At 36.8% G+C, this 15,226-nt stretch overlaps 1 pseudogene; it reads right to left on the reverse strand.

Moving 5' to 3' along the window:
• Positions 1-11,748: 11,748 nt before the first annotated feature.
• LOC149143663 (sodium/hydrogen exchanger 2 pseudogene) lies at positions 11,749-13,378 on the reverse strand (annotated as a pseudogene).
• Positions 13,379-15,226: the final 1,848 nt, after the last annotated feature.

Here is a 15,226-nt window from a genome sequence, read left to right on the forward strand (position 1 = left end):
AGTTAGTGAACCTACAACTTACACAGTAGAATATTAAGTAGGACAGTGAAGGACCAGCCACAGAACATCTCATCGAACGGCTGAATGAAGCAGCAATGCAGAACGTGGCTGAAGTAGTAGTGGTGCAAGTGGAGCTGGGGTATCTTTGCAGCAAGATCTCTACACCAGTTAAGTGACTCGTGGGAAAGTCACGATCTTTGTGTTGGAGGCCTATTGGGATGAGGTCCCTTGGGTCAGTTTTGGGGAAAAATCCCAAGTTTTGATGTAAAAGGATGTAAAGTCTCTGCAAAATGTGGTCATGGAGTGCATAGTTAGTTAAAGAATAAAAAAGGGTTTTACCCTTATTTTATGTAACTTGAGTCGTATTTTTAAGATCTACCCATGGTTTGTGGACCATGGGATTGTATAAATATGTGTCTCTTAGGGATGTCTAAGGCAAGTAGGAAGTTGTCTATAGGTACAAGCGAAGAAGTCTAGCACAGAAGCAAAAGTCTTAGAGGAGAGAAATGCTCTGCAGCTGAGTTCACAGAGGCCTAGAGTAGTGTCTACAGCTGAGTGCCTGTACCCCTACAGCTTAGTGCGCAGGGAAGCCTTGAGTCTGTAAGCTTAACTGAATATCAATAAAGAAGATTGTTGTATAAATTACTGTGTTTTCATTATTAACTCAAGTTGTGTATGAATGTGCTTTATGATGTGATGAATAATGGGTTTAAGAAATAATGATGTATTGATGCATGACTTTACTTGATCTACATTGTTATTTGAACGCAATTAATGTTAAGTGATTACATGAAGATTATAACACTTTATGTTTAAGTTATCAAACACTTATCTGACAAAATAATGGTCTAAGAGTAATCTAAAGTGTGAGTAAGTAGCTAATTCAACTGTTTAGGGTCTAAAAGGGCCAGTCGTAGACCTTCACGAAGGTTTAGAGGCTAATTGAACGAAGTTATGACAATAGGGCAGAGGATCATAGATATCTACTTGAAGGAAAATATAGGTCACCAAAAGAACATCACACTAATCTCTGGGTGCGAAAAATTCGTTCCAACATCCCTCCATACTGCTTCGGGTGAGACTTTAGTCCGCACACCACAGATTGATGCCGAAAGGGCCAGTAGTGTAGGGAATTTTTGGCGTAACTAACACTGAACCTAGGTCAGGACCCCCTAAGCCAACAACTAGTGAAGGTAGCTTTAAGTTGATCAGAATATGGATACGTATCTAGTTATATTATCTAGTTATATCTAGATAATTTATCCATAAAGGAGAGAACCTCATGCCCCACACACTCATCAATGTTATGGTTTATGAAGGGTGTAGGAAATTTTTCTTTGGGACAAGATTGGTTCATATCAGAAAAGTCTATGTAGACAATAATGGTGCCTTCTTTGCTAAGAATGGGAATAGGATTGGACACCCATGTGGTTTATTCAATGGGATAGATGAAACCATCCTACTTGAGCTTATTAGTTTCTACTTTGATAGGTTCACGTTTGGAAGGTTTGATAGGGCTTTGCTTTTTGTGGACAGGAATGAAATCGGTCCAAGTGTCAATGTGATGCCCAACAATGGTGGGATCAAGTCCTGGCATTTCAAAATAAGACGAGGTGAAAACATCGCATAGTTCTTTGAATAACTTGATGTAAGAAACATTTTTTTCTGGGGTACATTGTGCCTGCAAGATTATATGTTTTGTGATCCTTAGTTTATTCGAAATGTTAATTTTGATGGTGGGTGAAATATTAGGCATATTTCCTTCTTCAAAAGAATATAGTGCAAGAATAGTATTTTTGAACCAAATGACTTCACCATGAATTAAATATTTTGACTCCATGACATATTAGTCATGGTTTTGTTGTGGAAGGAAGTACGCATGATAGTGCATGCCATCTCAAGGGTAATCAGGGGTGGTCATGGCTTCCATGATGTGTTCATTAGAATGGAATATGTGGGGATGGGAGGAAGTGATAAAACATGATAAAGATGAGTTACCTAAGGAACATTCATGAGAGATAAGGTTCACATATGCATTGTCATGGGACATCTACTGATGTTGAGACCAAAGCTTTCACTGAAGAAGATTCAACATAATCACAATAGGAGACATCAAGGGAATCCCAATACATCAATACCATTGATGATGACAGGTAGAGCATAAGAGTGCTAATATCCATCATCTCAACATGATGGGGAGGGATCACAATGGGTAGTTGAGAGGCCTCTTTCTTTTTAATAGAAGTGGGACCAGAATCCATGCGTAGAGAGGTGGATTCACTATGAGAAGCCTCTAATCTATAATGAACTTGAAGTGTATAATGAAAGTATTTGATATGGGGACAACAATGAGAATAATGGTTATAATTACACACAAAGCACAACGGGGATTCATGTGTAATGATCTGTTCTTCTTAGTTGACTCTAAAAAGATGATGTGGACCTCAGGAATTTTAGAATCAACGAAGGTATTAGAGACCAAATTCTTGATATGAGGTAGTTTAGGAAAATTATTGGTGTCATGAACTGTCAACATCACACAAAGCACATGGAGGAATAGGCTTTGGTGTCTTAGGAGGAGACGGAGTCATTGGGGGTGCCTTGTCTTTGGTTGCCTTTTTTTGGAATTTCCCGCTCACCAGATTCTTTTGCAATAGGAGTAGGTTCTTGTTAAGTTTGATGTGGAACTAAAGCAAAGGAAGGGGTAGGAACAACAACTTGAACCGCGTTCAAAGAAGTGTAAGGTTTGAGTTGATTTGGGGGAGTGTTTGTGGTAGGATCAATGTACCAAACTGGGATCCCCAAGTTAATGTTAGGTAAACTCAAAGTAGCCATAACAAGTGCAGAATATACTCCTGAGTTGGATATAAGAATCGTATCTGACTAGAACAGTAATGACCTAGGTGAACTACTCCGAGGTGGTTAAGACATGTGGTAATGGTTCCGAGTTGAAAGGGATTAGGAGAGATACCAACAGAAGGAAATGGTCCTTAAGGAGTAGTACCAAAGGGCTTGGTTGAGTTGTCAACAACAAGATGAAGAGGTGTTGCCTATCATGAAGGCATACTAGACTACTAATGAGCAACCCATGATGCTTGAAGCATGTAAACACTGGATGAGCTAGGCTCAAAAGGAGTAGGTGGTGGACCATAATAAGCACCAAGAAAGGTGGAATATTTTTAGAGTCTAGGAGGGAAATTGGTGAGGGAAGGGACAGTCTTATTATCATTCATTAATGATATAGTGGAATGAGGTGAAGCCTGAGATTTTGGATCATAGTACGTTAGCTGATCGATAGTGATGATCTTTCAATTATGAGGGAAGAACATATTATGGTGAACCGCAGATGCGACAATTAACATGGCATAGGTATAACTATGACCCAAAAGGATGTTGTAATCTAATGGGGCACCAATGACCTCAATGCCAATAGAGATAGTCTTGTTGACAATAGTGATAGGGAAGTTGTGATATACGCCAAGGGGATGTGAGGTAACAACATCCCATGCACGAAGATTCATGGTGGATGGGGATAGGTCCGGGGAGCTAAGTTGCTTCCAAACAATAGAAGACATCACATACCTGGAGGTGCCTTCATCTATGATACACTACTGGAGAGTGGCATTTCTTATAGATATTGGGATTTAGAATGTGACAGATGAAGGTAGGGGAGGATGTTATAACTTTTAAACATCAAATAAAATCATACGATCATCGTGGGGATCCACAACACCCAAAGAAAATAGTAGATATTTCCATTGGGATGGGAACACATGGAGGACTTCCCACATTGACATGGTAGCAGGAGACTACCCCATGTCATCTACTATGAAATAGGTATGGGAGGATTTAGCAGAAGAAGTGTTTCAACATAATGGACCTTTGGGGATCTTGGGGAGAACCTATACCTTAGGCAAAGGGATCTACAAGGTACCATTAGATGATGATAAAGGCTTTGTGGAAAGTCTGGCATGAGTGAGTATGAAGGTTGACTTCTTTCGTATTGACCTCATCAAAATTCACTATAAGCATCTGATAATAATTGGGACTAGATGGTGGAGTTGGGGTAGCTGCATGACCTTACGTAGGTTGAGCAAGAAGATAGCCTTGGTGAGGAAAAGGATTGGTAAGCACAACCAATTGAGATGAAGTAGGATGAGGAAGAGGAGCTATGGCCTATGGTCCTCTATAATCATATACTTGAGCTTCCCATGCTTGACACATCTGAGCTAAAAGAGGAAACTCCTGAGTGTAATGGTCATATATGTTGCAACGGGCACAAGCCTTGTCTGTATGAAGACCCCTGTTTTGATTTGGATAGTCGTCATGTTGCTAGGTTGTAGGATTAGTATGGTTTCCCTAAGGTGCATCAAGTAGGGGACCCTGGCTACCTTGATTACCTTAAGATTTCTAGCTTTGGTTACCTTTCCCCTTTTTCCTTTTCTTGGGGTTAGGGGGATTGGCCATGCTCTACTAAGCATACACTTGACCTTGTGGAGAAGGTTGTTGTTGTGGAAGAGGTGAAGGAGGCATGGGGGGGCTGGGGTGCGGGTGTTGGAGGCGATGGAGCACTAGGTGGTGCATATGGATAATAAGGAGATGGGGTAACATTGGGATAAACATGTGAACCAACATCTAGACCTAGAATATGTTGATGTGATGGGGATATCGATATGAAATGTTGGGACATAGATAAGAGTTTACATGTGGAAGATTGGGGGAGGGATAGATGTAAGAGGAACTGGTCCCTCCCTGAGGTTGACCATAACTCATCAGAGGTGGACCATATGATTGAATTTGAGGGTGTGAAATGGTTCCAACAATACCATCAATGGCATGTTATTCGCCCGATGCATTATCAGTGCCATGCTAAGGCAAATCGAGGATGACAATATAAACATAACCTGACTCGGCATAGATCAGGTCAAATTTCAAGGGTACTTGGAGCACATCTTCCTTATATTGAGGGAATTGAGAAGCAACATATTTAGCAATGGGATCCAAAATTGATCTAAGGAACCAATCCATATATACATAGTCTTTAATTCAGGATCTCTAAATATGCTACTCCTATGCCATTCCTGAACATGGTCAGATAGGCAAGTGGCAGAAGTTTGACAGAAAGAAGTCAATAGTTCGATACCAATCTCATAACAAAGAGGTAATTGGAAATATACAAGAAAATATTTGGCAAGGGTCACAAAAGTGGAATGAGTGGCTCTAGGTCGATCGACATATCACTTAGCAACAACTACAATAAGAGTTCTTTGGAATAAATTAACATGAATGGAGTCTTCAGTGATATAACTGGGTGAATGCCACATATGGAATGAGAAAATAGGATTTGTGGGATGTTCTCTAGGATTACCTTCAAACTTTGGGGTGTTCGAAGGAAGTTTAGTATCCATAGTTGGCCAATTGGGATCGTGGAGAAGATGACCGTTCATGAGTAGGATGGAATCACAAAGACTCAAAGCAACCATAAAAGGAAGTTATGAAGGAGTGACCACACCGGTGGGGCTTCCACTTCTAGGGTTACCCTAGCTAGTACTTGGGTTACCACCTTGGTTTCTCACACCCACATTGGTGCCTGACATGGTGATGGTACAGGGTTAAGAAGACATAGAATGAAAGGAGGAACTGGGAGATTCAATAGAACTAGAGTCAGAATGATGACTCGATGGAGGACTAGGACGATGAACTCGAACGCAATGGGGAGAAGTAATATGTCAGAATGGAAACTGACGGAAAAGGCCTCTGATTCTCCATGACAAATTCCTAGGGGCCATAATGATGTCAACACAATGATGACTCTAAGGACTAAAGGGTGATGATAGGAATAAAAGAAGAAAAAATAACATGAAAACACCTAGTGTAGTTGTTCCAAGTGTAAACTAACTATATTAGTGATGCTACTCTAATACAAGAAAACACGTCCTGTCAAAGAAAAATACCTCTAGCCTATTGGTGGTCTAAATCCTTAAACAGTCCTTAATCTATTGTTTTAGGTGTCCTTCCAAAGAACTTCTTACTTGGTGGAATTGGATCCCTGCAAGAATATTTGTCTAGAGAAAGGTAGGGTAGAGAATAAACGCCTCCCCATAGTGAGTATTATAGCATATTTTACTAAGATTGGCCACTAGGGTTACCTTCGTCCCATGGGGATGGTTGAGTCTTGAAATTATTGGTGATTAGGAAATGCATGAGATTCCCTACCATGGGTTGGGTATACTCGAGGAGAATCACTTACATGATGACCTAGCCTAACCCCCTTTGAATCGGGTTTCTGATGCACTATGGTTTTGTACCATGGGATAGTCAAGGATTTTAAGCTCTGCTAGATTTTGTGGTTGTTTCTTGGAGTAGCATGATTTGGATTATCCACAGTATCATGTTCATTCTGTCGATGTTTCAAACCCCAAAGGGGGTCCATCATCAGGACTAAGCTCCCTAATATGTCAACTTCTATTTCCCAATGTAAGTGATTGATGGTTGTTATTGGAACCATATCCCACTGATCCTACACCTAAACTACAAATATTGTTTTGCCCTGGTGCCCAAGTGGGCTTAATCTATGCATTTTGAATTATTAAGGTGTAGTTTTTCAAGTCTTGGCTTGGCAGTGTTACCCAAGATCACATCCACTTAGGGTGTGAGTATGTGAAAATAATTTTTCAAGTTGATGAGTTAATTGATCATGTTTTATGATGTCGTGTGCTATTCAAAATAAACTTATGAAATACGGTAAATATATTAAAAATGAGAGAAAAATAAATAGTCAATCAAGCACACGAAACCCCAGCCAAAAAGGCTATGAAGCAAGTAAGCAAGAGAAGGCAAACAAGCTACTCAAAGACACATCAAGTGCCTAAATTACCTAATTTCAAATGGACTGATATCTAGAGACACTAATTTGCAATAAATGGTGCAGACACACAACAAAACCCAAAGATGAAAAATGCTGCAAAGGATAGGTATGAAGCTCCAAAACCTAGGATGCTCAAGAGGATCCTAAGGGGGAAAGGAAAAACACAAACTATAAAGGGAGAAAATGTGAAACAAACCTATCCAAAAGTGTTGTAAGGTAATGGACCAGACTTTGAAAATTAGTGGATGAAAAATGTTGAAACCCTAGACTCCTCACCCAACCAATCTCTTCCTAACAATGTGGAGGTGTAATATAAACCCTAGGGGGATTTTTCCTTCTTAAAAGAGAATAACTAGGAGAATCTAAGCCTAGGAGAGATTGAAATGGAGATAAGAAACCCTTCCTAGTCTACACACAACACTCATGCCAAATCTGAAAAAATTCTGATAATTTGTCAGAAAAAATTCAAAATGCAAGTACTGATTGGGAATAGTGGAAAACATAGTTATTGGGCCAAAAAGTGTGCTCTAGAATGCAAATCTGGGAATTAAATGTGCATTTTTCTCTCGGGACTCTTGGTCAGGAGATCTTGCAAATATTTTTTCGTCTCCTACTGGATCGAAACCTGTGTCCTGCAGAAAGAACTATAAAACCACCAAAATTTGAAAATTTGACAAAAAAGGAATTAATACTATAAATACAAATTGAGAGGCTATAAATAGTTGTAGAAAACCATATAATATACTAAAAATTTAGTCACCCAACAACTAAAATACTACACCAGTGGAGTCATGATTTGTTAGTGTGAAATTTCTTGGAATGTGTACCACAAACACTTCACTTAAGTCACTAGGTGACACGTGACCCTAACAACAATTTGTGGCTGGTTATGTTTGAGATCTACAATAAAACTATAAAACCTTGCAACAAAACAACATATGTGATCTAAAACAAAAAACAACAATTTATATCCAATGTAATAACCCAAATGGAAAGACTTTTTAATTGAATAATAAATATTTATTAATAACATCTCGTGAAGGAGATCTACAAAAGGGTTTTCAAATCCCCCTCTGTGGGATAGGTCCTTTGATGTCCTTGATGTTTCAGTAATTTATTCTCTCTCTCAATGTGTGAAAAACCCAAAATAATGTGTAGAACTCAAATGGGAGCTCAAGTGAAAGGAGATGATAATGGTGGAAATGATAATGATCATGGTGAAGAATGAATGGAAAACCATCCTATTTATAACAAAGTATTGAGTTAATATCGAAAATGGAGAATAGTAAAATAATATTGATCAAATGATTTAACCGTTAGGAATACTTTATTATATATTTTGGAGAGGAAAAAGATATTCAAAAATGTCAAATATCTTTATTTAGAAATAATTAATAAATAAAATGATTTATTAATTATTTTGCAGGTATTAAGAATGGTGTCAAATTGAAATAATTTTTTTTTCTAGTTAAGACTAACCTAAGTACCCACAGGGGATTTGAACCGGTGACCTATCGCAAGGAGTGCCTTAACAGCGCACCCTTTCACCGTCAATCCAAAGCCCCGTGGGCCACCAAATTGAAATAATTACTAAATAGTGATTTAATAATTATTCCAATAATAGAATTAAGGAAAAATGATTAAATAATAATTTACTTAATTATTCCTAGGGGATTTAGTCAAATGTTACAAGGAATAATTATCAAACAATGATGTAATAGTTATTCCTAGAGAAAATTAAATAAATATGATTTATCTAATTATTCTCATGTTGCTTTTTAATTTTAATCAAAAAATAATTTAATAAAAATGGTTTACTAAACTATTTCCCTTGGTGAAAGTGATTTTACTATGGTAAAATTAATCTTACATGGTGTATTTCGATCCACCTAGTTAGAAATTGGTAGGCGATCATTTTTTGGTGATAAAACTCACTGTCAAATTAGAGGACAACACTATTAAGTTCTTAATTACACACTAAACCAACAAGATAAATATCTAGAGGGTTTGAAGAAACCAATGGTGTAACATATTCATCACATAAATTAGGGTACAATAGATGAAAATAATTAGGTTAAGAGACATAATTTTTAACCAAATATAGTTAAGAACTCAAACCCTACACATTAGTGTCAGCTTGAGGAAGCAATGAGTCAGCATGCATGCTATGCTCCATGGAATTGATTGAGCACCCACTATCATCTAGTATAGATATTTGTGATACGATCATGGATGAAGGAGAGTGTAAAGGATCCCCAGAAGAAGCATCAATTTGAAGAAAATCTAATCCAAGAATTTGATTTAGAATGGAAAGATTGACTCTTGTATTATTCTTCATGGAATGGATTGTTGCTTTAGTATTATCTAAGAGATGATGTAGGTCATGGAAAGAAAAAGAAGGAGGGTGCATAATATAGGGATACTCAGGAATATATTCAAAAATATGCTTAATGGTCTCAACATTTACAATTTCACAAGGATGTATGATAGTTTTGAGAGCATGAAAATTTGGTTCCTTAGCCTACAAACACTCTTGATGACCTAGCTTATTGATGACAAAAATTTCATTAGGTGGTGAATCTGAAAGAGGATGAATAATTTCACAGGTAGTAGCTTCCTCCTTAGAGGCTTAAGGTTTTTCCCAACTCACAGAGATTGAAAAGACAAGGTTAGGGATAAGATATGTCTAATTTGTAACTTGAGGATTATAATGACGATCAAGATTCATTTCACATTCACATGGTTGCAGAGAAAGATAAATAAATTGTTGGAACTTTTCAACCAAATACATCCAATCCACATCTCTTTTAGGAAATTCATAAAAATTATGAACAAACCTAGCAACAAAATCCTCTAATAATTCTGTAGGTTTCAATCTAAGCTAATTTATCCTTTAAAAGACATCTTAAAAATCATTCCTATCAAAGGCTTAATGGAGCTCGTTGATGAGTTTCTAAAATAAATTGATTGAAATGGTAGGTAACACGAGGCACCACTACTTGAAGTGACCTATAAGAGTTAGGGTGAACAATATTCCCATAGCATCTTTACAATCAATTCTATTAGAGTGAAAAAAATGAAAAACTTGGCACATGTCCAAATATAGCTGTCTAATCCTCACCATCAAACTTTAGCTATGAAAATTGAGAGACTATTTCTGTGGGTACCTATAGATTAATTAGTTTATAAAAACAACCTGGGATAAAGATTTGGGATGGATCCATTTGAAGACACGATGTTAAGATAAAGGCTCCACATGCTAACCTTGTCATCTAGTTCTCCTTCTGTAGCCAAAAATATGTTAATGGTGTTGGATGTCCTGCCAACAACTAGGGGGTTTCCATGATGTGAAGTCCCAATTAGAGCTCACGCCATTTTGGATAGGACCCCCATCATGTATGTGATCCTGAATGCCACCATGAATGTATCACTCGGCTATTAAATCTAACGATGTTAGAGCAAGGGAAAGAAAGATATCCCTGAATATTATGAATGAAGTCAACACAAGCTTAACAAATTGCAGAATGAGATACAGGAATGTAACAACAAAAACAACAATAAGCATGCCACAAGAATGATTGGTGAGCTAAAACCATTGTAGATATACATGAACAAGAACATATTAGAGTTTAACCACAAATTAGATCACATTAAGTCACTAACATGGTGTAGAATAAATAAGCACAAATTCAAACTAGACATGAAATCAATAAGTTAAGAATGAGTTAATTAACCCATGCCCATATGAAAGTGCACATAAAAACATGATCGAAACAAAATAAATCTAATATGACCATTATAAAATGCATGAGAATCCATACCAAAACTTAAAATATATTCTCACTAATTATCCTTCCAATACAATTACATGCTCTGCAATCCATCAAATCTGAATAGTGGAAAATGGGTTTCTCATACCATTATCCAATGCAAAACCCTAACCTCACCATATATCACCCTATTAGCTACCAAGAGCTTAGTTCCTCTAGCTCTTCAAGCACAGATCCACTACCTAATGCTAATCCTAGCTCTGGTGCTAAATTCCATCTACAAATGATGCACGAGGGTGTATTTATAGAAGTGAGGTGTTTGTTCATCTACCATTCCTTTTCACCTACCCTCATGACTCTCCAATTTCCTCACTACTGTCTCATGTCTAGTGACTATTTCAAGCTCAATTTATATTTGTATAGTTGTTAACATATTGATAAAATATAAGTTGAAGGTTGTTTAAACCCTAATTTTGTTGCGAGGTCATGATGAGCTAATGGAAAAAAAGGGTTGCAATTCATTTTCTTTATTAAGTGTTGATTTTCTTACTACTACAACTTCCATTGAGGTTGACACAATATATGGGAAGCTACATAGATCCAGTTTCTAGTTAATGGAAACCTTAGTTGTGTAATCTATATGAGAAACCCGAGCTTCTTCTGCATATATTAGCCTTTTGTTCCCTTTATTCTACCTAAGAAATGGTCCATAGACCCAATATTTTGTGCTTAATTTTATAAGATTTTAGGCAATAAAAGTGTAATCATAGACTTTGTAATAAATCCAAATACCATTGTACTGAAAAGGACTATTGGGTTAGTACTTGTGACCATGATTGTGTTTGTAGGAAATTTTTTTAGACCATATTTTATGAATTAGTTGTAACCAAGGGCCATGGAAACTACTATCGGCCAGATAAATCATTCTTGCGGACAAGACCGATCTCCCTAGTATCAACAGATATCTAGCGACAAGCAGAACAAGAAAATCTATCTTTCTCTAAATATTTTGCGATTTATAAATAAAGACCAAGAGGTGTTTTAGACCCTACCTTAAGTCCAACGCTGGTTTGTGGCAGCCACGCTTCGACCGTCCAAATAAGTTTCATTTTAAGAACCTGCAAATACAAACAAGCACACATCAAATAACACCTCCATAGCTAATATAATAAATCATATTCATCATGGTGATCAAGGAGTCCATGAAATAAACTATGAAACACAGCTTATTGAGAAAAATAAACTTGATTGTATTAACTTTGAAAATAAGAAGAACTTTACAACCTTTGGTGCCTTGATGTTGTACAAGCTCCTCCCAGGGTCCAAGCAAGAATCTCCTCTACTTTGACAAGCCTCACACTCTTCCCAATGAGATCAAAATGGTATGTAATCTCTCCTCTTAAGCTCAATTAGGAAGTCTAAATTCCAACAGCATTTACCCTCATAAATATTCAGCTTTCAACCTCCTTAGTAACCAACCTAATGCCCCATTTTATAGTGTAGAGGAAGGAAGTTACACGTCCACCTATGAAGGGACAGAGTCCTCCTTCAAAGGAATAATCTCCTCACATCAAGGGGTTAGCTCCTTTAGGTATGTGATGCATGCACCTTAAAGGAGCGAACTTTCCACCTCAAGATTCCCTCTAGAAGTTTCCAGAAATAACCCAAAGTGATTTTTTAAGAATATACTTGTGCCTTTTTTACTTTTACAGGGATCCACACCCATTACAAAGAAACAGAGAAGTCAGGTACACAAGGGACATGACCAGTGGGTGCGGGACCCTAGGTAATGCTAAGAGAAAGTGTGGAACCAGAGTTTTAGAGATTTTTAAGGGATTTCTATCATTTTTGAAGGCTTGACATGAAGAGCTGAGGTTTAAGACTTGCAAAGGAGGAAAGTATGAGTGGTGATAGACTCACACTGATTGTAGAATGTCACGGTGACAATATTTTGTGTAACAACTACACCTCTCATAAGACAATCCCACCATATGATAAACTATTGTGAAAACCCAATTCTAGAATGTTTATTCCTCTTTAAGTAATTTGCTAAGGAAGAAAGTGGGACCACAAAGCTTCCCTTCTAGCTAAGATCAAACCTAGGAGTATGTTGTAGAGGCCAACATATGTTCCAGGACTTCCTTTCACCATTCTCCACTTTTCAATATCTATAGCATCCATTCCCACATAGAGAAAGATAATTTTTTAGTGATGAATGATATTTTTACAAATGCATTCTAGGTTACAATCCTTGAGATTTAATCATATTATGATAAGTGTATTGAGAGATTATAATGCCACAGATAAGACATGGGTGTCATAAGTTATACTTCACGATCAATAGAGTGTTGTCAAAAGTAAAAATATTTGATGGTGTATGCGCTTAAAATCGTGAATCCAATCCAAAATGTAGTGCTTGTTAGAAAGAGATAAACAAAGTTAACAGATAGTTGGAGAGTAGTTTTGGCTAAATATTAGTAAGGTAAAAGTTATGAACTACATTGAAAAGTACAACAAATGTCACAACATTCACAATGCCTTCACTAAATACCAAACACTAAAGAAAAGTTGTATCATCTTGAATCATACTCTAGAGAGTAGAAACTAAGTCTATTTTAGAGACAATAGTTCCAATGGCAATGTAGTCACCTATTTCAAAGGGTCTAGTATCAAATTTCTTAAACAAGAACATTACACCTATATCTTCTACTCCAGCTAAGGCAAAGGTACATGATTTCATCATTAAGACAATCCAACTCCTATTAATAATTAGTATCGTTGATGTGGTTACAAGTGAGAATTAAGAAAGAAATAAAATACCACCAGAATGGTAAGAAGTTTCAAATTTTGTCATAAAGTTGTCAGCTTGTGAACTCCCATTAATTCGTAGGTTCCCAAATGTAAAAATATTTCCCATATGATGTGCCGAATATAGATTCAGTCCATCATTTCTACAACTTTTCTCAAATAATCCTTTAAAGTATGAATAGTCATCACCATTTACCTTGAATCTCTCTAACTACTGATGGTGCTAGCTAATAGAACCGCTCCCATTTTGATACACACCTATTGTAATTATTTATGAAACCTTCATAATATATTCAATAGAACTTGCATTTGAATGGGTGTACTGTGATTGGTGACCTGTTAATAGGGTTTGAAATGTATTTATGACTAATAGCATGACCTTGGAGGCATCCCTCATCTTATGGAAAATTGAAATTCCCAGTATAGAAGGAGGTCAAAAGTGAGACTTACAATTTAATGGACAAGAATAGGTTGATTGTAGTAATAGATTTCATAAGTAGGAATCGTGATCTATGGAAACTACAGAAAGGAAAGGTTTCATAGTTGTAATGGAGCAGGTCACACTTCTAGATTCAATTGCTAGCGCATAATTTTTTTATTTTGTGACCTAGAGATAAGTCGCACACATATATTGTAGGAATGATCACACTTTTGGTGGCTTGTTTGAGGCTTTAAAGTGTGATTTTGGGACTTGGGAGAGGTTAAAAATTGAAATGCAACTTACTAGAGGTTGCAAGTGAGGGATTTGACTAGGATTATTCACAAAGTCACATTCCAATGTAATTTCACTTTCTAACTACATGTTGGAGTTCAAAATTGTGATTTTGTGGCCTCTCTAGTCACACGTTTAGTGAGGAGTGGTGATGATACCTCCATTTAAATTTCAATTTGAAGGCGTGACCTTCAGCTAGAAATCTAGTAGCACGACTATTCGAGCTTATCCTCTAGGGTCATTGTAATAGTAAATTTAAAGCAACTAACCAACTCAAAGACACTTACGTTTCTCTCTAATCAAAAAAGCTAAATTCTACTCCTGTGCCTGAGTGTTATAAATCATCACAACACATTGGCCATTATATCATGGTTTATGAAAAAAGGCTTCCCAGAACCTACCCTTGTTGATGATAAAGGTGAAATTAATGCAGTTGAAGAACCAAAAAAATATAGGATACACTATCAAGAGAATTGTTGTAAGCATTCCAGGTAAGAGAGAGTTAGTAGATACAACTTTCACATGACCATGGAGACCCTTGCATTCATATTCCCTTGGTTCACTTTGAAAGTCCATTGTAACACAAGTATATGTAATACATTGAGATTATTGAAGCTGGAAAAAGGTTTCCATTCACCTTAGAAAGCCAAGAAATGACAAGGTTGTTCATCCTTTTAAACCCAAGCATTATTCCATGTATGAGCAAGGCTTAACAGTAAAACTAGCATCCTGAGCATCTCTTTGGTCCTTAACTCCAACCATGAGAAGTGAAAATACTTCAAAAAACAAGAAACTAGGGAGACTAATATGTAGAAAAACATATATTTGAAACCATTTGTTGCCAGGAGTGTCAATGAAATAATTAATCGAGCGACTTTTTTCAATAAAAGGTAGAGAAATCTATCTAAATATCCATGCAACAATTAAAACAAATTCAAATATACCATAGTATACAATGCATGCATATTGTAAAAACTCCCTCCTATTACAACACGAATTCCATGAAATGTGGATATCATGGGCACTAGAAATGTTGGATGAAATTTTGGTGTGAATTCTTGCAACATT

Source organism: Pinus tabuliformis, chromosome X (genome assembly GCF_031772625.1).
Source record: "Pinus tabuliformis cultivar Carrire ecotype Pingquan chromosome X, CPIR1, whole genome shotgun sequence".
In the NCBI taxonomy this organism is placed as follows: domain Eukaryota; kingdom Viridiplantae; phylum Streptophyta; class Pinopsida; order Pinales; family Pinaceae; genus Pinus; species Pinus tabuliformis.